Source organism: Heterodontus francisci, unplaced genomic scaffold, assembly GCF_036365525.1.
Source record: "Heterodontus francisci isolate sHetFra1 unplaced genomic scaffold, sHetFra1.hap1 HAP1_SCAFFOLD_708, whole genome shotgun sequence".
Taxonomy (NCBI): Eukaryota; Metazoa; Chordata; class Chondrichthyes; order Heterodontiformes; family Heterodontidae; genus Heterodontus; species Heterodontus francisci.
Window position 1 is genome coordinate 313,760 of NW_027141297.1, and position 21,897 is coordinate 335,656.

The following is a 21,897-nucleotide window of genomic DNA, read 5'->3' on the forward strand; positions in this document are numbered from 1 at the left end:
AAGGGCAATTATAAGGTCATGAAAGCAGAGCTAGCTAAAGTGAACTGGCAAATTAGGTTAAGGGATAAGTCAATAGAGATGCAGTGGCAGACATTTAAGGGGATATTTCAGACTACACAGAATAGATACATTTCAACGAGAAAGAAAAGTTCCAAAGGTGGGACTCACCATCCATGGTTCACGAAAACAGTTAAAGATACTATCAAACTTAAAGAAAAAGCCTATAATTGTGCAAAGGTGGGAGGCAGGTCAGACGATTGGACAGAATATAAAAAAAACAGCAAAGAATGACTAAAAGATTGATAAGTAAGGTAAAATTAGAGTATGAGAGAAAGCTCGAAAGAAATTTCAAGACAACTAGTAAGAGTTTCGATAGATATTTTAAAAAGAAAAGAGTTAACAAAGCGACTGTTGGTCCTATAGAAAGTGTGTCTGGGGAATTAATAATGGATAATTAAGAGATGGCAGATGAATTGAACAGATACTTTGCATCGGTCTTCACTATTGAGGATACAAATAACATCCCAGTATTAGCCGTATATCAGGAAATTGAAGGGATGGAGGAACTCAAGAAAATTACAATCACCGGGGAAGTGGTACTAAACAAATTGTTGGAGCTGCGGGTTGACAAGTCGCAAGGTCCTGAATTGGCTAGTGAGATAGTTGATGCGCTGGTTTTAATATTCCAAAATTCCCTAGATTCTGGATGGTTCCGTTAGATTGGAAAAGAGTGAATGTAACTCATTTATTCAAAAAGGGAGGGAGACAGAAAGCAGGAAACGACAGGCCAGTTAGCTTAACATTTGTCTTCGGGAAAGTGTTTGGAGCTATTACAGAGGATGTTATAGCAGGGCATTTAGAAAAAATTAAGGTAATCAGGCACAGTCAACATGGTCTTTTGAAAGGGAAATCATGTTTAACCAATTTATTGGAGTTCTTTGAGGGAGTTACATGTGCTGTGGATAAAGGGGAACCAGTGGATGTATTGTATTTCGATTTCCAGAAGGATAAGGTGCCATATCAAAGGTTATTGCAGAAAATAAAAGCTCATGGTGTCGTGGGTAACATATTGGCATGGATAGAAGATTGGCTAGCTGACAGGAAACAGAGAGTCAGCATAAATGGGTCATTTTCTGGTTGGCAAGAAGTAACGAGTGGTGTGCCACAGGGATCTGTGCTGAGGCCTCAACTTTTTACAATTTATATAAATGACTTAGATGAAGGGACCGAAGGTATTGTTGCTAAATTTGCTGATCACAAAGATAGGTAGGAAAGTAGGTTGTGAAGAGGACATAAGGGGGCTGCAGATAAGTTAAGTGATTGGGCAAAGACCTGGCAAATGGAGTATAATGTGGGAAAGTCGGAAATTGTCCACTATGGCAGGAAGAATAAAAAAGCATATTATCTAAATGGTGAGAGATTGCAGAGCTCTGAGATGCAGAGGGATCTGGGTGTCCGAGGGCATGAATTGCAAAAGGTGAGTATGCAGGTCCAGCACGTAATTAGGAAAGCTAATAGAATGTTATCATTTATCACCATGGGAATTGAATACAATAGTAGGGAGGTTATGCTTCAGCTACACAGGACATTGGTGAGACCTCTTCTGCAGTACTGAGTACAGTACTGGTCTCCTTATTTGCGGAAGGATGTAAATGCATTGGAGGTAGTACAGAGATAGGCCTTCACAGAGCGGAGGTCAGATGAGGATTGAATTAATTTCAATCACTGAATCTAAACAAGAAGTAAATCTGCCAGGAATGGAAGACTTTGCTTTATCTGTGAGCTTGTGGCGCAACGGTAGTGCGTCTGAATCCAAATCAGAAGGTTGTGTGTTCAAATCATGTTAGGCTCAGTTATGTTTCACAGCAGCTCAAGTTCCTGGATTTTATATCAGAAGAGAGTTCGTTCTCTTGGAATGTTCGTGCATGGTAGAATTTCAAGATCAACTTTAATCGATTAAAGTCCTGATTTCTGGTTCCGTTCCATTTCCATGCTCAGTTCTTATTTCACACTGTTTTATATCAGAACAATGTTTCAGGGATGTGATGTGGACAATCGCTCTGTCACCCAGTGTGAGAAATAAAACACAAACCGCCCAGCGTGCGGCTCAAACCCATACCTGGCTCTGTCTATCGGCCGCTTAGTTCAGTTGGTTGTACGCAGTGTTGATAACAACAAGGCTGTGGATTTGATACCCATGTGCACTGTCACATGGTCAGTCATTAATTTGACACATTTTTGGAACACTTAAAATCCAACTTTTAGATGCAAACAAGTTTACATAAAATGTCAAAGGGAATTTATTTTGAATAACATCCATTGCATCTTTGTCACTGGTCTGGAGTAACACAGAATTCTTTCCAATTATCTTCCATTTGCTGGTAAACGTTCAACTCGTGGCCTGTTCTCGTGAATGGTCACGAGCAGCAAAAACAGACAGAGCAAGTCTGACCGCCCAGAGATGTGGAAAAGGCTTCAGTTTGGGACATATGCAGCAAATCAAATGTTCACCCGGCCCCGAAAGATTCAAAAACTGGGGAAACGGACACAAGGAGATAGAGAATAAGCTAAAGCTGACAATGTAAATATTTCCCATCATTGATATCTCTCTATTCCAATCCAACCTTCAGAGTTGGGTAAATAATTTCAGTGTAAATTGTGCAGCTCAAGAGTCAAAACCAAAGGGCGATGCAGAATAAAGGAGAACTGCCAAAACCCCAGATTGAACCAGGGATCTTCAGTCCAACACACTCCCAACTGAGCTATTTCAGTCTCACAGGCTTGGGATGATAAGTGGCAAGTAACATTCGCACCACACAAGTGCCAGGCAATGACCATCTCCAACAAGAGAGAATCTAACTATCTCCCCTTGACATTCAATAGCATTACAATCACTGAATCCCCCACCATCAACATCATGGAGGTTACCATGGGTAGCCATACAAATAACGTGACTAGAAGAGCAGGTCAGAGGCTTGGAATCCTGAGGTGAGTAATTACAGTGCAGCTGTTGGCTCCACCCCAGGGGCTGAATTTGTTCTGTAAACCATGAAGCAGCTTCCTCTCAAATCCCTGGTTTATCAATAAATCCTCTTCCAAAAGCCCCAAAGTGTGATATATTCCTCTCACTCATCCATGACTCCTGACTCCCCAAAGCCTGTCCACCATCTGCAATTCACAAGTCAAGAGTGTGATGGAATACTCTCCACTTGCCTGGATGGGTGCAATTCCAACTCAAGAATCTCAACACCGTCCAGGACAAAGCAGCCCACTTGATTGGCACCCCATCTACAAACATTCACTCCCTCCACCATCGGCACACAGTGGCAGCAGTGTGTACCGTCTACAAGATGCACTGCAGCAATGCACCAAGACTCCTTAGACAGCACCTTCCAAACCCAGCGACCTTTACCACCGAGAAGGGCAAGGGCAGCAAATGCAGGGGATACCACCACCTGCAAGTTCCCCTCCAAGCCACACACCATCCTGACTTGGAACTATATCACCGTTCCTTCACTGTCGCTGGGTCAAAATCCTGGAACTCCCTTTCTCACAGCACTGTGGGTGTACCTACCCCACATGGACTGCAGCGGTTCAAGAAGGCAGTTCACCACCACCTTCTCATGGGCAATTAGGGATGGGCAATAAGTGCTGGCCTAGCCAGCGATGCCCACATCGCATGAATGAATGAATAAAAATGTGAAGTATCCCTTGTGTCATTCTTTTGGTCGAAAATATAACCCTGGTGGAATTGCCCCTCCCAATCACACCTCACTTCATAGAACATAGAAAATCGAGAAAATTTATGGCACAGAATGAGACCATTTAGCAATCGTGTCTGTGCCAGCTGAAAAAGAGCGATCCAGCCCAATCCCACTTTCCAGGTCTTGGGAATGGGATCTGAACAGATGTCAGAGCTCACATTATGTGAATGTTCTGTTGAAGTGTTGGTGAGCTGATATACCAGGGGAGATTCACACTGTTGGACACAGTGTGAAATACATTCAAGTATTTATAAAACATTACAACATGTGAGTAATATTCCCCATTGATTTCTCAGCACTGATGGATTGTGAAGTGGGAGACAGCCAGAATTTCCAGTGATCCACACTGACCCTGAGCTGAGAATGAAATGAGAAAAAGTTCAATCTTCAGCAGCGAGATGATGCAGAGAGGTAAGAGTCCTGAATCAAGGAGAGACTTTCTCATACTGCTGTTGAATCTCATTTCAAACACTCCTTGAACTCTCTGCCGAGGAATTCAGAGCTGGATAACGCCTGTAAAATCAGCCTAAAAAGGAAATTGTAAACACCCACCGTGGGCTCAAACTCAAAAACTTGAGATTCAGAGTTTCATGCTTTCAGCGACTGAGCTCACCAGGCCTGAGACAGTGTCCCCATCCTGTCTGTTATTGGACGGTGCAGCTGTTGGCTCCACCCCAGGGGCTAAATTTGTTCTGTAAACCATGAAGCAGCTTCCTCTCAAATCCCAGGTTTATCAGTAAATCCTCTTACAAAAGCCCCAAAGTGTGATATATTCCTCACTCAACCAGAATAAAAGTTACATCTTTTGCTCTTTTTACCTTCCAAACATTGACTTCTATTTTGCTCAGCATTTATTTCTCTCTCCTTTTTATGTTGTGCATTTCCTAATAAACATTTCATTTCAATTATTTATGAGGGATGAAATGAACAGAAAAGATTTTCTGCAATGGTACCAGGGGTGTGGGACAGAGTGAGTGGTTCGGATCTGGAATACACTGCCTGAGAGTGTGCTGGAGGCAGATTCAATCGTGGCTTTCAAAAGGGAATTGGATAAACACCTGAAGATAGAAAATTTGCAGGGCGACAATGAAAGGGCAGAGGAGTGGAATTAGCTGATCTGCTCTTGCAAAGAGCTGTCAAGGACATGATGGACTGAATGGTCTCCTTCTGTACTGTAACCATTTCATTCCTTGATTCTAACTCTGTCAAAGTTATTCTGAACTTGCTCTGCTCCAAGGAGAACAACCCCAGCTTGTCCAGTGTCTGCACATAACTGAAGTTATGAGGAACCATGGGGAACCCACTGTGAACCTTCCTCCAGACAGAAATACAACTGTTCACCACCACACTGAGACCCAGCTGTTCACATGATTTGGATGCGGGGACCAAATGTAGTTTTTCCAAGTTTGCAGATGACACAAAACTAGGTGGGAATGTGTGTTGTGAGGAAGATGCAAAGCGGCTTCAAGGGAATTTGGACAGACTTAGTGAGTGGACAAGAAAGTGGCACATGAAATATAATGTGTAAAAATGTGAGGTTATCCACTTTGGTAGGAGAAACAGATGTGCAGATTATTTGTCAAATGGTAAGAGTGTGAATGGACAAAGGGGCCTGGGTGTCCTTGTCAATAAGTGACTGAAAGCGAACATGCAGGTGCAGCAAGCAATTAGGAAGGCTAATGATATGTTAGCCTCTATCACAAGAGGATTTGAGTACAGGAGCAGTAAAGTCTTGCTTCAATTGTATATAACCTTGGTTGGACTGAACTTTGGAATACTGTGTGAAGTTTTGTTCCCCTTACCTTAGGAAGGATATCATTGCCATAGAGGGAGTGCAACGAAGGTTCACCAGACTTGTTCCCGGGATCGCGGGACTGTCAAATGAAGAGAGATTGGGTAAACTGGGCCTGTATTCTCTAGAGTTCTGAAGAATGAGAGGTGATCTCATTGAAACTTACAAAATATTTAAAGGGATAGACAGCGTCGATGAAGCTAAGATGTTTCCCCCGGTTGAGGAGTCTAGAACCAGGGGACACAATTTCAACATCAGGGGAAAGCCACTTAGGACAGCGATGAGGAGAAATTTCTTTACTCAGTGGGTTGTGAATCTTTGGAATTCTCTATCTCAGAGCGCTGTGGAAGCTCAGTCATTGAGTATGTTTAAAGCAGAGATTGACAGATTTCGAAATACAAATGACATAGGGGATATGGAGATAGTGTGGGAAAAAGGCATTGAAGTGGACGATCAGTCATCATCATATTGAATGGCAGGGTGGGCTCGACGGGCTGAATGGCCTACTCCTGCTCCTATGTTCCTATCAGTCTGCAAACTTCATGTGCATGCTGTCATTGTCCCTTTTATTCCATGGGCTTCAGTTTTACTGGCAGTCTAGTATGTGACATCATCAAGAAGGTTTCAATAAGTTAAATAAGGAGAAATTGTTTCCAGTGGCAAAAGGGTCAGGAACCAGAGGATGTATTTATCAAGTGATTGAGAAAAGACCAGAGGCGAAATGAGGAATGATTTTTTATACAGTGATGTGTTGTCATCTGGAATGCACTGTCTGATCAGGACTTGAAAGCAGATTCAGTAGTAACTTTGAAAAGCAATTGGGATAAATACTGGAAGGAAAATTTACAGATTACAGGAAAAAGCTGAACACCAGGACTAATTGGATAGCACAACCAAAGAGACAGCACTGACACAATGGACCAAATGGTCTCCTTCTTTGGGTATCATTCTATGGTTTTATGAACATAATGTTGGTACAATTTCCTGAGTTGGAAGGGAAGTGAACCCAGATTCTGGGTATTCTAAACAACAGACCCAAACCAAATGAACAAGCCCGTTGTTTAATCTCTGTTTTTCACACCAGCTTCTCCTCGCTCTTTCTGTGTTTCCAGCCTGGTCTGTTCCTCTGACCTTCATTCCTGACACTCTATTGAGAGTGGCCAACTCACTGCGCCTCTCACTCACACCGTCACTCCACCCCTTCACCCACTTCCAAACCTCTCTGTTCAACAGTACCTCACATCTGCTCCTCTGCTCCATTAATATAACAGGAAAACATTTTCAAACAGACATCTCCAGACAGTGAACGTTCCAGTAAGACAAGGTAAAGAGCAGATTCATTCACTTTAAACACAGAGAGAGCAGCTCTCCCTGTTCAGTCTAAGGAGCAGATGTGGGTTCACTCCCATTAGTCTTAGAGACATGCGCCAGAATTTTAAGGGACCGTTGGAGACGGGAATGGAGGCCGGGGAGGGGTAGGGGGGGTGTATAAAATAGGGATGGAAGACGTTGGACCGGAATTTTCTGTCGGCGGCTGACATGCAGGGCAGACTTCGCACATCCACACGGCAAGAAGGCATTTCAAGTATTTATGAGTCCAATTGTCAGCAATTTTATTCACTGGATCCAATTGAACTAATAGCACACGGGAACTACGGGGCTTCAGAGCCTCGCCTGGTTAAAGGAGGTGACTGGGAGGTGGGAGCTGAGTGTTGTCTTCACTGGGAAGCTATCGGGTGAGGCAGCAAAAATTGGCAGAAAGGGCAGCGGGAAACACTGTCAGGAGTGGGGGCCAATGTGCCAGCTCTGCAGAGGGAACAACACCAGGGTGCCATTGGGGCAGTGCCACTTCATTGAGGGTGACAAGTGAGGTAAATGTGGCTGGGTGTTGTTTACTGTGAAGGCCTTGCACTCAGGGAGGGGCAACCTGTCATGGGCCTCATTCGAGGCTCTCATTGGATTCGAGGCTCCAATTGAGGAGGAGGAGGAGGGGTAGAGAGGAAGGGAGGGAGGCGCAGGCACCAGCAGGGGCACCACAGCAGCTTGGGGGCCCACAGGAAGGCCAGCCTCGAACAGGAGGCTGGAGAAGGAGGCAGAGGAACACGTCAGCCGAGGTTCAACTACCTGCAGATGTCCGAGTGACAGTGTCTCCGCAGACTGCACCTCTCCACGGGGGTCGTCACTGATCTCTCTGCCATGATGCAGCTGTGCCCCATGCGACTTGGTGGGCACCTGATGCCAGTGTCACTGAAGGTCACCGTGCCACTGAACTTCTTCACCACCAGATCATTGTAGGGATCCACTGGAGATATGTGTGGAATCTCACAGTCTGTAGTGAATCAGTGCATCAAGGAGGTCACCAATGTCCTGTTCAGGAGGGCCGGTGACTATGTGCACATTGATCCAAACAGTCAAGCTGAGAGAGCTATAGGATTCGGGCCATCGCTGGATTCCACCAGGTGTAGGCTGTCATTGACTGCACCCATGTGACCATCATGGCTCCTGCAGACCAGCCAGCAGCCTTCAACAGGAAGGGCTTCCACTTGCTCAGTGTGCAATTGGTCTGCGACCACTGCAAATGGATCCCATAGGTGTGTGCACAAATCCCGGGAAGCAGCCACAACGCCTGCATACCAAGGCACTCCCAGGTGCCAGAACCTTTCCGCGGCCCCATCCGCTTTCAGAGATGGATCCTTGGAGACGAGGGCTACCCACTGAGGACATGACTACTGACGTCTGTGAGGAACCCACGCACGGATGCAGAGGAGAGGTGCAACACCTGCTGCGGTTCAACCCGAGCGACCATCAAGGAGGCCATTGGTCTCCTGAAGATGAGATTCAGGTGCCTAGATCGATCCAGTGTTGCCCTTCAGTATGTCCCGGCGAGGGTCTCGCATATCGTGGTGGTTTGCTGTGCACAGCACAATCTGGCATTACAGAGGGGTGAGGTGTTGACTAGTGAGGATATCGTGGAGTGTGATGTCTCCTCTGATGATGAGGATGTGGAGGAGGATGCTGCCCAAGCAGTGCCAGATGAAGAACCTCAGGCACAGCAGGAAAGGGGCCATGAGATACACACAAGGGAGACATGAGACACCCTTATACATTCAAGTTTCCTTTGAGCCTTACCACCTTCTGGAACCACAGCAATAAAGTCTTAGCTTTAAGCAGCCCTGTTGTCGCCTTCTTCCTTCTGCACTGCAGCGTCCAGGTACACATCGCACAGTGACAAGACCGAAGCCATGTGAACTCAGGGCTTGGTCCCTCACTTCCAGCCCCTTGGGAGGAAGGGTTTAAATGAAGTCCCAAAGGGCATCAACAATAGGAAGGAGACATAGTGAGAGAACATCATTTCTTTCTTCCGTGTGACATCAAATGCAACCCTATCCATCTGGAATGCACATTCACCATGAACCCTAAGTGAATCTAGGTGCTCTTCTGAAATCTTTTCCGCATGCTCCTACGTGGTGCTCCCCCTGCTCTGTCAGCTGAGGTGGAGACAGGCTGCTGACCTTGCTGCCCCATGGCTTGGGATGACATTGGTGGCCGTCCTCTTGCTGCCTGAGGCCTGGAGGGCCCCGGCACACTGAGGGCCTCCTCCACAGGTACAGGGACCCCCCCTCTGTCATCGAGGGTGATGGAGGCAGGCACTGGCATCACTTGTGTCACTCGCAGAGGGGCTTTGGAGCTACTGTCCACACCAGGAGCACCCTGAGAGGAGACCCCAGATGTAGCAGCCAGCTGCTCCTCCCCCTTATAAGACACACTTGTACCTCGCTGCTGACCTGAGAGGGATGTGGACCTGGTGAAGAGTTCAGGTGCCTCGTCCCCCCTCTCGCCTTGTCACCGCTGGATGGAGCTCATGGACAAAGCGATGGAGTGCAGGTCTGCACACATCTCCGGCAGCCACTGATTGGTCGGCTGGATCTGGCTCTCCATCAGAGTCACCAATCTCTCAAGGAAGGAAGCCAGACACACCCCCATCAGAGACAGTGCAGCATGCAAGGCCTGGATGGACTCCTCCATCATCCGAACTTGGGTACACATAACCTCCGGCAACTCTGCCAGATGTTGCCTGACCTCTTGCTGCAGCTGCAGCATTTCCCGTGTTGCTGGTGACACCAGAGGCACGTCATCAGCCTGGGACTCAGCATGGGCCTGGCCTCCCACAGACTTCCAACTGCCAGTGGCCTCGGCTGTCACAGCCTCAGTCAGCTGCCCGGGCCTGTCTGTGACGTGCTCACCAGCTTGTGTGCCCAAATCTAACAGCGAGTGGATACCCACCGAGTGAGGGTTTCTGTGCTGGTGGAGGGTGCAGGGGAATGATGTGACGGTGCACCCTCTGAGGCTCCCTCCTCCTCCTCAGAGGTGTCTGGCTGTCCCCCAGTCTCTCCAGCTCTTCGCTCTTGTCGTTCATCCTAGCCTGCATGTGAAAACAGGGACATTGAAAGGTTAGAGTCTGCCCATCGTGACATTCCAACCACCCCTACTGTGCAGCTCCATTGATGCCGTGGTGAACAGATGAGCAGTGTGGCTCCTTTGCAGCAGATGCACCCTTGTGCCCCAGGAGATGTTCACTCACTCTCTTAGGTAGGTGTCCCTGTCTCTCCATCAGCTATGGAGCAGCTGCTTTGCTGCCCGGCCTGTTCCATGGCCTCCTCCTCCATCGGGATGAGGACATGGAGATAAGGCATCCACTGCCAGTCTTGACACGCTCTTTCCGATTGTGGGCTGTCTTCTATTGCAGCCACTATGATCAACAACGTTCGTCTCCCAGCGGGGACAAGCCCAACATCTCTGATGGTGATAATCCAGCAGTCCATGATGTGGACACACATATTCCTCCTGCATGTGGCCCCTCTCGAGGGACTGTGTGAGTTTAGACAATGACTGACGTGCACCTCCCACCGAGATGCAGCCAAGCCTCAGGCAGCGTGTCCTGCTGCCCTTCCCCAATACACATGACTGGGTGGTCACTCCCTTTCCACCAAACACTCCCTCTCACTCTGCCATGCGCAATGTCCAAAGGGTCCAAAGTGTTTTGAGTTTGTGCCTGAGCAGCCTGGATCCGGTCATTGACCCACTTCGTGCACTGGATCCATGTCTTGGGGTTGACCCCACGGCTGCTGACTTCAACTACTATCTCAAAGCAGCTTTGCTTGGTCAGGTGGACAGGTCTCCACCTCCCATCCCTGGGGAAGAGGATCTTCCACCTATCTGTTGTCACCTGGAGGCGAACCTGCAGGAAGGCATCGCAAAACTATTGGACCATGGTCACTGCAGGCTCGCATTCAGCTCGTTATCTATCAGGCAGCAGAGACAGCAGAACGGGTCCTGGGGCATCAGTGACAGCAGAACGGGTCCTGGGACAGCAGAATGGGTCCTGGGCAGCAGAGGCAGCAGAACAGGTCCTGGGGCAGCAGATGCAGCAGAACAGGTCCTGGGGCAGCAGAGGCAGCAGAACAGGTCCTGGGGCAGCAGATGCAGCAGAACAGGTCCTGGGGCAGCGGAGGCAGCAGAACAGGTCCTGGGGCAGCAGATGCAGCAGAACAGGTCCTGGGGTAGCGGAGGCAGCAGAACAGGACCTGGGGCAGCAGATGCAGCAGAACAGGTCCTGGGGTAGCGGAGGCAGCAGAACAGGTCCTGGGGCAGCAGATGCAGCAGAACGGGTCCTGGAGCAGCAGAGGCAGCAGAACGGGTCCTGGGGCAGCAGAACGGGCCCTGGGGCAGCAGAGGCAGCAGAATGGGTCTTGGGGCAGCAGAACGGGTTCTGGGACAGCAGAACGGGACCTGGGGCAGCAGAGGCAGCAGAACGGGTTCTGGGACAGCAGAGGCTGCAGAACGGGTCCTGGGACAGCAGAGGCAGCAGAACGGGTTCTGGGACAGCAGAGGGCTCTCAGGAAGACACTCCTTTAAACCAGGCAGCAGTGAATACAGGTCTGGCAGTCCTTTCAATATGGTGCCAGCACCTGCCGTTGTGTCAGATGTCGGTGCCATCGGTGCCTCGTTCCCTGCCTCTGGTCCTTGTTTACATGGGCCCCACGCCTCCCCTTCATTAATTCGTCAGCTGCTCCGTGATCGGGGTCGGCCGGCCACATTTCACTCGTGTGGTGACGGCACCCACTCACGGTGTCTCTGCCGAGAGCCGCACCGTTAGGTTAAAATTCAGCCCATGGGGTCAAGAGTGGAAAATCTCCCCTCTGATTCTCTCTACTTAAACTGATGGAGACACCAAATTAAAACTGATGAAACCAGGGATTGTATCCTGGTTCTTCTATCTAGTGTTCTCCCAACTGAGCTATTCCATCCTCACTGTGAACTCATCTTCATTGGAGACAAATATAACTCCAGGCGGAATTTCCCCACCCGTTCATTCCTCACTTCAGGGGAATGGGACCCAACCAGATCGCGGAACTCAGATTATGTTAATGTTCTGCTCTTGATATCTTCATATTATCTTGCGTTTGAGCCACTTTTAATCAGGTTCACGGACAAATTCTTCCATCATCCCTTCTCCCACATTCTCTCTCTCTCATTCATTCTTTATTCCTCACAGTCCAGAAAGAGTTAGGAATCAGAGCTCACTCCCAAACCCTCTGCACACAGACCTCTGTCTGTTACCCTGTTTGATCCAAGAGACCAGTCAATAAATTACACTCTTTATAAACACAGAAAGCTGCCTCAGAGTGTTGGACAGAGATAAATACACTGAAGTCTTTTGAAAAAAGTTCATCTTACGGGTTGTTACTGAGCCCACAGAGCAGGGCGGGCCCAGGCTCCAGCCCCAGCCCCAGCCTGTGCTGTGTTAGCTGATGCCACCTGGTGTGAAACTGAGTCACACGGAGCAGGAAAGGGCCTGATTGTATTCATGGCCTGTGTTGAGTTAACTGATCCCACTCAGTGTGGTAGGAGCCACACAGAACAGAATGGGCCCAGGCTCCTTCCTCAGCCTGAGGGATGATAGTTCTTCTCACACATTGTTGTCCAGAGCCCCACACAGAACAGGGAAATCTCAGGCTCCATCCCCGGCCTGTGGTATTTTACTTCATCGCACCTGGTATGGTACGGAGTCCCCAGAGCAGGAAAGATCCAGCTTCCATCTCCGGCCTGTGCTGAATTAGCTGATCTGACCTGGTTGGCACTGAACCGCAATCAGGGAAGGATGGGCCGAGGCTCCATGGCCTGTGGTGTGTTAGTTATTCTCATTTGGTGAGGTACTGAGCACTATATAGAGCAGGATGGGCCTGTGCTCAGTGAGCTGATCTCACCTTGTGTGGTTCTGAGACCCACACACAAAGCAGGACAGGCCTAGGCCTCATCCCCGGCCTGTGTTCAATTAGCTGATCTCATCCAAAAGATTTTGATAAGGTTCCACACAAGAGGCTTCTCTATAAGATTAAAGTCCCTGGTATCAGTGGTAATATATTGATCTGGATTGGGAACTGACTGGCAGGACGTAGGCAGAAAGTAGTTACAGATGGATCTGGATCTGTTTGGAGACCAGTTACCAATGGTATCTCACAGGGATCGGTGTTGGGACTGTTGCTCTTTACTATTTTTATTAATGATCTGGATGTAGGTGTAGGGGGCACCATCTGTAAATTTACAGATGATTTGAAGATCTGTGCGAGTGTTCAGACTGTAAACGATACTCGACTGTTTCAGGCTGATCTTAATGTGTTGGGAGATTGGGTTCATGACTGGTAAATTATGTTTAATTTGGGTAAGTGCAGTGTTATTCATGTGGACAGGGCGAATGCTCAACATTCATACACCCTTCAGGGAAAAACATTAAAGTAGGTGGAAAAAAGAAAATAATTTTGAGCAGAGATCTGGATGTTCTAGTGCACAGATCTCTAAAGGTACAGCAGCAATGCTGTGAAGTGATAGTTGGAGCAAATAGAGGGTTGGGCTGCATTCAGAGGACAATTGAGTATAAAATGAGGCATATTCTTTCATGGGATGTGAGCGACACTGGCAAGTCCAGAATTTGTTACCCATCCCTAATTGTCCTTGACAAGGTGGCGGTGAGCTCCCTTCTCGAATTGCTGCACTCCATGTGGTGTAGGTACACCCACAGTGCTGTTAGGAAGGGAGATCCAGGATTTTGACCCAGCATCAGTGAATGAACAGCGATATATTTGCAGATCAGATGGTGAGTGACTTGGAGGGGAGCTTGCACATGGTGGTGTTTCCATGCATCTGCAGCCCTTGTCCTTCAAGGTTTAATTGTGTATTCCTTTGCTGTGTTTGACCTCACCAAAGGCATCACCTCACACATCTCCAAGTTGAATTCCATTTGCCACTTTTCTGCCCACCTGACCAGTCCATTTCTCCAGCTCTCCTAATGAGCATTTCACCATGTGCCTTGAGCTGAGTTACTCATCACAGAATTCCCACGATCTGATTTACTCTTGTAGCCAGAGTATGTATATGAATGGTCTAGTTAAGCTTTTGTCAATGGTAACCCCCAGGATGTTGATGGTGGGGGGATTCAGCGATGGTAATGCTGTTGAACGTCAAAGGGAGATGGTTACATTCTCTCTTGTTGGAGATGGTCATTGCCTGGTACTTATGTGGTGTGAATGTTACTTGCCACTTAGCTGCCCAAGTCTGAATGTTGTCCAGGTCTTGCTGCTTCTGGACATGGACTCCTTCAGTATCTGAGATGTCCCGAATTTGTCCTTTTATGAAACCTTGGTCAGGACTCACTTGGAATATTGTCTCCAGTCTTGGTCTCCTCACATGATGGGTGATATTGAGGCTTTGGAAAGGGTACAGAGGAGAGACATTCAACGAATTCCCAGTATAAGACATCTTGGTTATCAAGTTAGACTAAAAGAGTTGGGACCCTACACCTCAGAGAAACGTAGACTGAGGGGTGATCCGATTGAGGTTCATAAATAATGAAGGGTCCAATTTAGCATGGGAGAGGAGTCATAACTTTGTATTGGAAAAGGCCAGATGGCACCCGCATCACATTAAATTTCATTTTCAGTGGTGGGTTAACGTACCAGGATGGCCGAGTGGTTAAGGTGTCGGACTTAATATCCAATAGACATGTGTCTGCGTGGGTTCAAACCCCACTCCTGCTATCTGTGCTTACAAAATGTTACTTTTTCTTTCCCTGACTTTTGCCTTGCACCATCATCTCTTCTGTCATTTCATCACTCTTAACTTCCAACTGATCACAGCTTCCTATTATTTGATCTGCCCCAGCACCGTTGCTTGGCTCTGCGCTTGCTTATAAACTGGTAAATCTTTAACTTAATCTCCTCTGTACCCTGACAATGACCTTCTCATCCTTCCTGGATTGTGGTTCCTCACAGGATCCGCTGCCTCTCCGACTCCCCTCCAGGTAACTGAAGGCCCTGAGCCTTGGTCTCGCTTTATACGCTAGCTGGTAGTTGATTCCTTGCAGGTCTGCCACCGCTCAGGAGAAGCTCAAAACCCAGATCAAGCAAAGTATCAAGAGGAATGTGAACAAAGGCTCCCTGGTGCAGAGCAAGGGACAGGGAGCCTCCGGCTCCTTCAAAATCAGAAAGAAGCAAAACCGAGGGAAAAGTGGGAAATAAGGTGAAGAAACCATCACACAAGAAATCTTTAGTGAAGAAACCAGCAGACGTGAAAGTGACAACAAAGAAAGTAACAGCCAAGAAAACGAGCAGCAAGGCGGCGGCAACGCCAAATAAGGTGGTGAAGAAAGCAGCGCTTCAGAAAAAGTCTCCTGCGAAGAAGGTCAAAAAAGGCAAGAGTGCGGCGGGCGGAAAGGCGCTGAAGAAAGTGCAGACATGGAAGAGCAAGGTCAAGCCGAAAGCAGCGAAGGCTCAGAAAGCAGGGTCTGGAAAGAAGTGAAAGAGCGCAGGAAACTTGTAAACATCTGAACACAAAGGCTCTTCTCAGAGCCACCCACATCTCTCAGGAAAGAGCTGATCCCCTGATCAAATGATCCCTGTCCCGGCCCCGCCTGCAGATTCCACATGGAAATGATTTGGAGTAAATCCAGGATCCCTGGTGACTCCCCTCCACCCAGCCCTTTCCCCACTCTCTGTAATAAAACAGAGGGATATCCGGCCCTCACTCTAACTGGAGATGTGTTCGGTGCAGTCTCAGTTCACAAATTCAGGGGGAGAGTCTGTAAGACAGGAACACTGGCGGAGAAACCCCACCTCACAACTCAAACCCCAACACATGAGTTTCTCCAATTCAGCTGGAGTCGGGTGACAACAGGAGCTGGGATAGGCTGTAATCGGGAATGTGAAGAATGGATTTGTTCAGGGAGGAATGTACCTGGAATCTCCGAAAATAATAGTTCCTTATTTCACCAGATGACACATTCTGCAGTGAGAGTGAAAAGTCTCGTCACTGCTTCACATTTACTAATTCTTTGGTTCGAGATGAATGATGAGTCAGAGAGTAATGACAGGATCTGAAGCTTCTCTCACACCAGCCCTTGAAGGACTCAGTGTGAAGTGTCCAATGTGTGAAGCTACTGCCAGGGTTTGTCAATCTGAACAGTTTCAGCTCAGTTACTGGGGGCCTGGAATCCCCGCAGTTTGACTCTGTCTCTGATTGGTCACCCGCTTCTCAATCCAATTCTTAACCAATAGGAGAATCACATATAAGTAAATAGAAGTTCTCATTGGCTTAGATTTTCCAAATGGAAAAAGCCCGGCAATTCCAGAGCAGGAAGGAATTGAAGTGATGGAAAATTTCAATTTTCAGGCAACAATTTTAAAACCTCTCATTTTATGTTCTGTTTTACTGTATTTACCGTCACAAAATCCTGACGCGATTTTAGGAATCGTTTTCATTTGTCAATCTGTTAACTGTAAGCGGCGGGAGGAAGGTCCGGTTCAGCAATTTAAAACGGGACAAATATCAGCTTCCTCTCTGTAAAAGGAACACATTAGCGACTAACCGCTTCTCACAGGCTTCTCGGGGACTGACAGAAACGAGTGGTTTCTGATCTTTTCTCCTGAAAGAGGCGGATAATGCTGCAGGGAGCAATGAACTGCCCTTCACTTTCTGGCTGCTAATACACCCCTGACTTTAAACAGTTCAAACAGCGACTGATGCTTCTGCCGGAAAATGAGCAGATTCACCAGAATGGTCCCGGTCCATCATGGCCAAAGACATCCAGCTGGCCCGCCGCATCCGCGGGGAACGCACCTAAAACCCAGCTTCACTAACAAGTGCTCTTTTCAGAGCCACCAAATCAGCAAAGGAAAGAGCTGCCATCTCTGTTCATCATCAAATCCATCAGATTGAAGGGGCGGTCACATGGTTTCTGTTTTGTCACATCACTTTCCCGAAAGGCCTGCAGGACTGAGAACTGATCTGGAATTTAGAAAGCAGCATGACCGGAGACTCATTGCTGCTCAGCACAATCTCAACCCCGCTCCTGGGATCCGTTAGCTGGCATTTGGGGAAAAGAAATGGATCCCAGTTTTATTTGGAAGGCATTAATGGAGCCGGGTCCGTTCACATGAGGGTTATTTACAAACATTACCCAATGAGTTCACTAATATTTGAATCCATTGGAGATCAGTGCACAGGATATGTAAGGCAGCTCGGTCACTCTGACTGAAACCGCCAGTTCCCCGGGGCTGCAGACCCTGACACTGAGGGCAGAGAATCCCCGACTCTATCCCGCTGCCGGATGAAACAGACAGCTCTGTGTCCGGAGAATAGGGAGGGCCGGGGGGAAGGCACATATTAAAGAGCTGCATTGGACTCAGCTCCTGTGTGTGCACAACTCTCACTGATTCCGTCCTCTGGGAACAGTGCGGTCTAAACAGATCAGGTTGGGAGAGAAACACACAGCCCGAGAATGGCCTCTTCCTTCCTGCATTTACTCTGTTCCGGGAGCAGATTCTCATTGAGAAGCGGCGCTCAGATCACCAGAGAGAAAAAAAAAACACAATTCAAACTGTCCAAATGAAAAACAGAGAATTAACCCGGACACTTCCATTATTAAATTAATTCAGCAGCTCCGAACCAGTTCCCGTTAATGTACCGGGATAATCTCGGGATTTATCAAATCGAAGGCAGCGGGATTTATTAAATTGTTGATTCTGACACCCTGTAGTTCACTTCTTCACTTAACAAGAGGGGGAGATGTGTGAGCAGAGAAACAGAGTGAAATCCAGAGAGGGAACTGAAAACACACCTGGACAGATGTGAAACAGGTCAATCAACTGTTACAATAACTCCATCTCTGACTCCCTCCTGACAGTAACCAGTCCTTTCACAGAGACCGTGGGTGGCTCTGAAAAGAGCCTTTGGTTTATTTGATGACATTCTGGCCGCTTTACTTTTTTCTGGGAGCTCTGAGTGCTGGTTTTCTTGGGCAGCAGCACGGCCTGGATATTAGGCAGCACCCCGCCCTGAGCGATGGTCACCCCTCCCAGCAGCTTGTTGAGTTCCTCGTTGTTGCGGACGGCCAGCTGCAGTTGTCTGGGGATGGTGCGGCTCTTCTTGTTGTCCCGGGCCGCGTTACCGGCCAGCTCGAGGATTTCAGCGGTCAGATACTCGAGCACAGCAGCCAGATAGACCGGGGCTCCGGCACCCACACGCTCAGCATAGTTGCCCTTTCTCAGGAGCCTGTGAACACGGCCCACTGGAACTGCAGTCCAGCCCGGGAGGAGTGAGACTTGGCCTTGGCCCGAGCTTTCCCGCTGGTCTTTCCTCTTCCAGACATTTCCACAATCTCACAAATACTTTCACAAAGAATGAATAATTTCCTTAGCATTGATGCGACGTTGTAGGCAGTCAGCGTGGCCGAGCGGTCTAAGGTGCTGCGTTCAGGTCGCAGTTTCCATGGGAGGCGTGTGTTCGAATCCCAATTCTGACAAGTTGTGTTTTGACTGCACTGGAGGCGTTTGGGAGCAGTGGTGAAGAGCAAAGAGAAAGCAGGAAAGAACATGAACAAACAAAGTAACAATGGACCCAAAGATGTTGCATCAGAACATTAGAGTAAGAGGCAACAAAGCAAACAGCAGGGCACATAAAATATCAAAAATGTAACCTTTGTATCGGGGTGGAAGATGTTGCCAATATCCTCAATGAATACTTTACTGTTTTCCCGAATGAGAGGGTGATGCAGATATTGTTACTAAGGAGGAGGAGTGTGAAGTATTGGACGTGATAACTTAAGGAGAGAGGAAGTCTTAATGGTATGAGCATCCTTGAATGTGGATAAATCATCAGGACCAGATGAAATGTACCCCAGGCTGTTGAAAGAAGCCAGGGAAGAACTAGTGGAAGGTCTGACCATCATTTTCCAATCCCTCAAAGGATACAGGTGTGGTGCCAGAGGATTGGAGGTCTTGTTACGTTGCAATAAAAGCAAAATACGAGGCAGATCAAGCATGGCTGATCATTTCGAGTAGAGAAACAGGGCTGAATTCCCTGAACCAGTGCTACAGCTTTCAGAATAGAAGGAGCCTATACACACCTGATGGGTTCCACTTAAACAAAAGAGCTGGAGGTGTTGACAGTCAGAACAGATAAAATGTGGAGTGTTTGAAGCAGATTCTGTGTGGTTACTGTAGTTGTACTATGGAGTTATTTCAAGGAGGTGATTCTGAATGTAATGGATCAACGTGGACCCGTCCAAGGCAAAGGTTCTAAGCTTCCCTGTGGTCCAGCCTGGTTGAATGGAACTGAAGCAAACAAATCATCCAGAAGAGGAAAAGATATGTAAGGCCATGAAAGCACAGAATTCAGATGGATGCAATACCAGATGGTATGGCAAGAGTGTAAAACAGCAACAGACTGGTGAATAAAACTTTCCCATTGAATGAGACAAGAGAAAAGGGTAATAATAGTGTCAGAGGTGAGTTGTGACACTATTCACATTCCACCTTGATCTGAATAGGACTGTTGAAGGGAGTGATTGAGAAGAATAGAGGAGAAATGAAAAGAAAGGAGAAATAAACAAAAGGTCTTTTGATTTTAGAATGCTTGTTTTTGGAAATGACAGACTGTAAAGTGTGTGTGTCAGAAGATATAGAGCGAAGTTGGGTATGACAAGATCACAGGAAAGTTGTGCCCTGAGACAAGGCGTGTGTTGACAGGAAAGCTGCTTTCTTTTGCACAATATGTATTTTATTCATATAATTTGTGCAATTACATTGCAAAGCAGTTCAAATTTAATATTACATAGGGTACAATACAGATCAGTTTCCTTCAATAATGTACATGATGTATCTCACTATCCATGCCTGCACAGGTTATATTTACAGTATTTACATTATACATCAAACATTCTCTGGTGCAAACAGCCCGAGGGGTTTTACACAGGTTCCAGCCCCTCACTGTACTATGGACTACTAGGGCCTCAGACTGCAGCCTTTCCCCATTGAGTCTCCATGGTGGCTTCCCCAAGCTTTAATGCCGTCCCACAGCACATAGTCTTGGACGTTGCAATGTGCCAGTCTGCAACACTCGGTCATGGACAGCTCTTTGCACTGGAATACCTGTCCCACGGCCGGGCTCGTTCTCAATAGAGATCATTTCAAATGAACATTTCCTAAATCCGTGCTTTCTCTCTCGCAATACAGAGAACAGGATGTCTAGCAGATTCAGTGTGAGACGATAACACTGCCGGGTAAAGGCCGCTTTCCAACTCCAATCTTAACACAGGAGATTCCCCAAACAGCTGCAGGAAGGTGTTTGTAAACTGCAGGAAGCGGATGTGTTTGGAAATGGTGATGTTACTGAGGAGGTTTCTTAGTATAGAATGGACTATGTTTAGGTGGGAATATTACTGAGTGTTAATTGCATCGGGACCATATTTAAAAGCTCCGGCTTTCTGGAAAGCCTTGACTATGAAGGCCGAGTCTGGAAGGGTTTGTGTGGAGAGCTGGGTTTTGGTTCTACTGTTAATAAAGGGTTTGAAATTGGCAGCCCGGAGGAAACTGGAGGTGGAGCTGAAAGAGGAGGGGCCGTTCTCTCTCTGTCTGTCACTCTGGGTGTCTCCTCCATCTAGCTCTCTGTTTAACCTTCACTCGTGTCTCCTCCCCTCCTTGCTCTCACTCTGCCTTTCTCAGCCAGGTCCAGGCGGCCTGTATAAAAAGGAGCCTGACAGAATCAGTCTCTTTTATTGTGCACTGATTTGAGGACAGAATCAACATGTCTGCCAGTAAACAAGAGTATGCTCCAGGCTGGCAGCATGTTAGAATCCATGAGGAAAGGCATCATCACCCTCATCGACAAGCAGAAGGGGGAGAGGACAGAAATCAGAAATTGGTGGCCCAATTTCTGCTTAATGCTGACTACAAGATTCTGTCAAAAGACATAGCCAGTCGATTCAAGTCTGCTCTGGAGTTGGTGATTCACCCTGATCAGACCTATACTATACCAGGCAGGACAATCTCTGATAGTTTTGCGCTACTCAGGGATATGATCACCTATGTACGGGACAGAAGGGTGGACACCTGCCTCATCAGCCTGGACCAGGAGAAGGCTTTTGACAGGATATCGCACACTTACATGATGGATGTGCATTCCAAAATGGGGTTTGGGGAGGGAATCTGCAATTGGATCAAACTACTCTACACAAACATCAGTAGTGCAGTCTCAATCAATGGGTGGGAATCAGAAAGTTTCCCGATCCAATCTGGAGTCAGACAGGGCTGTCCTCTCTCCCGTGTCTTGTTTGTTTGCAGTATTGAACCCTTTGCTGAGTCTATTAGGAAGAATGCGAGCATCAGAGGGGTGACAATCCCAGGCAGCGGAGGCACTCAGGTTAAAACCTCCCTGTACATGGATGACGTCGCCGTTTTATGCTCGGATCCACTGTCTGTGCGCAGAGTGATGAGCATCTGCGACCAGCTCGAACTGGCCTTGGGAGCCAATGTTAAACATGGCAAGAGCGAGGCCATGTTCTTTGGGAACTCGGCTGACCGATCCTTTGTCCCCTTCACCGTTTGGTGAGATTACCTGAAGGTGCTGGGGATATGGTTTGGAAGGGCTGAGACGTGCACCAAAACCTGGAAGGAGCGAGTAGCCAGGGTACTACATAAGCTGAGCATGTGGGAGCAGCGATCTCTCTCCATTATGGATAAGAACCTGGTCATCAGGTGCGAGGCGCTCACATTGCTGTGCGTGGTGCAGGTCTGGCCCATACCGCATTCCTGCGCTGTGGCGATCACCTGAGCCATTTTCCGCTTCATCTGGGGATCCAAAATGATCCGAGTCCGGAGGGACACGATGTTCAAACCTCTGGATAAGGGCGGGAAAAATGTACCCAACGTCGCCTTCATCCTTATGGCTACCTTTGTGTGCGGCTGCATCAAGCTGTGTGTCGATCCCCAGTTTGCAAACTTCAAGTGT

General features: G+C 47.7%; 1 non-coding gene across 1 annotated transcript; it reads left to right on the top strand.

Moving 5' to 3' along the window:
- Positions 1-14,568: 14,568 nt before the first annotated feature.
- On the top strand, positions 14,569-14,651 carry trnal-uaa (transfer RNA leucine (anticodon UAA)). Its single transcript has one exon. It is a non-coding gene; the product is annotated as a tRNA-Leu (tRNA).
- The last annotated feature ends 7,246 nt before the right edge of the window (positions 14,652-21,897 follow it).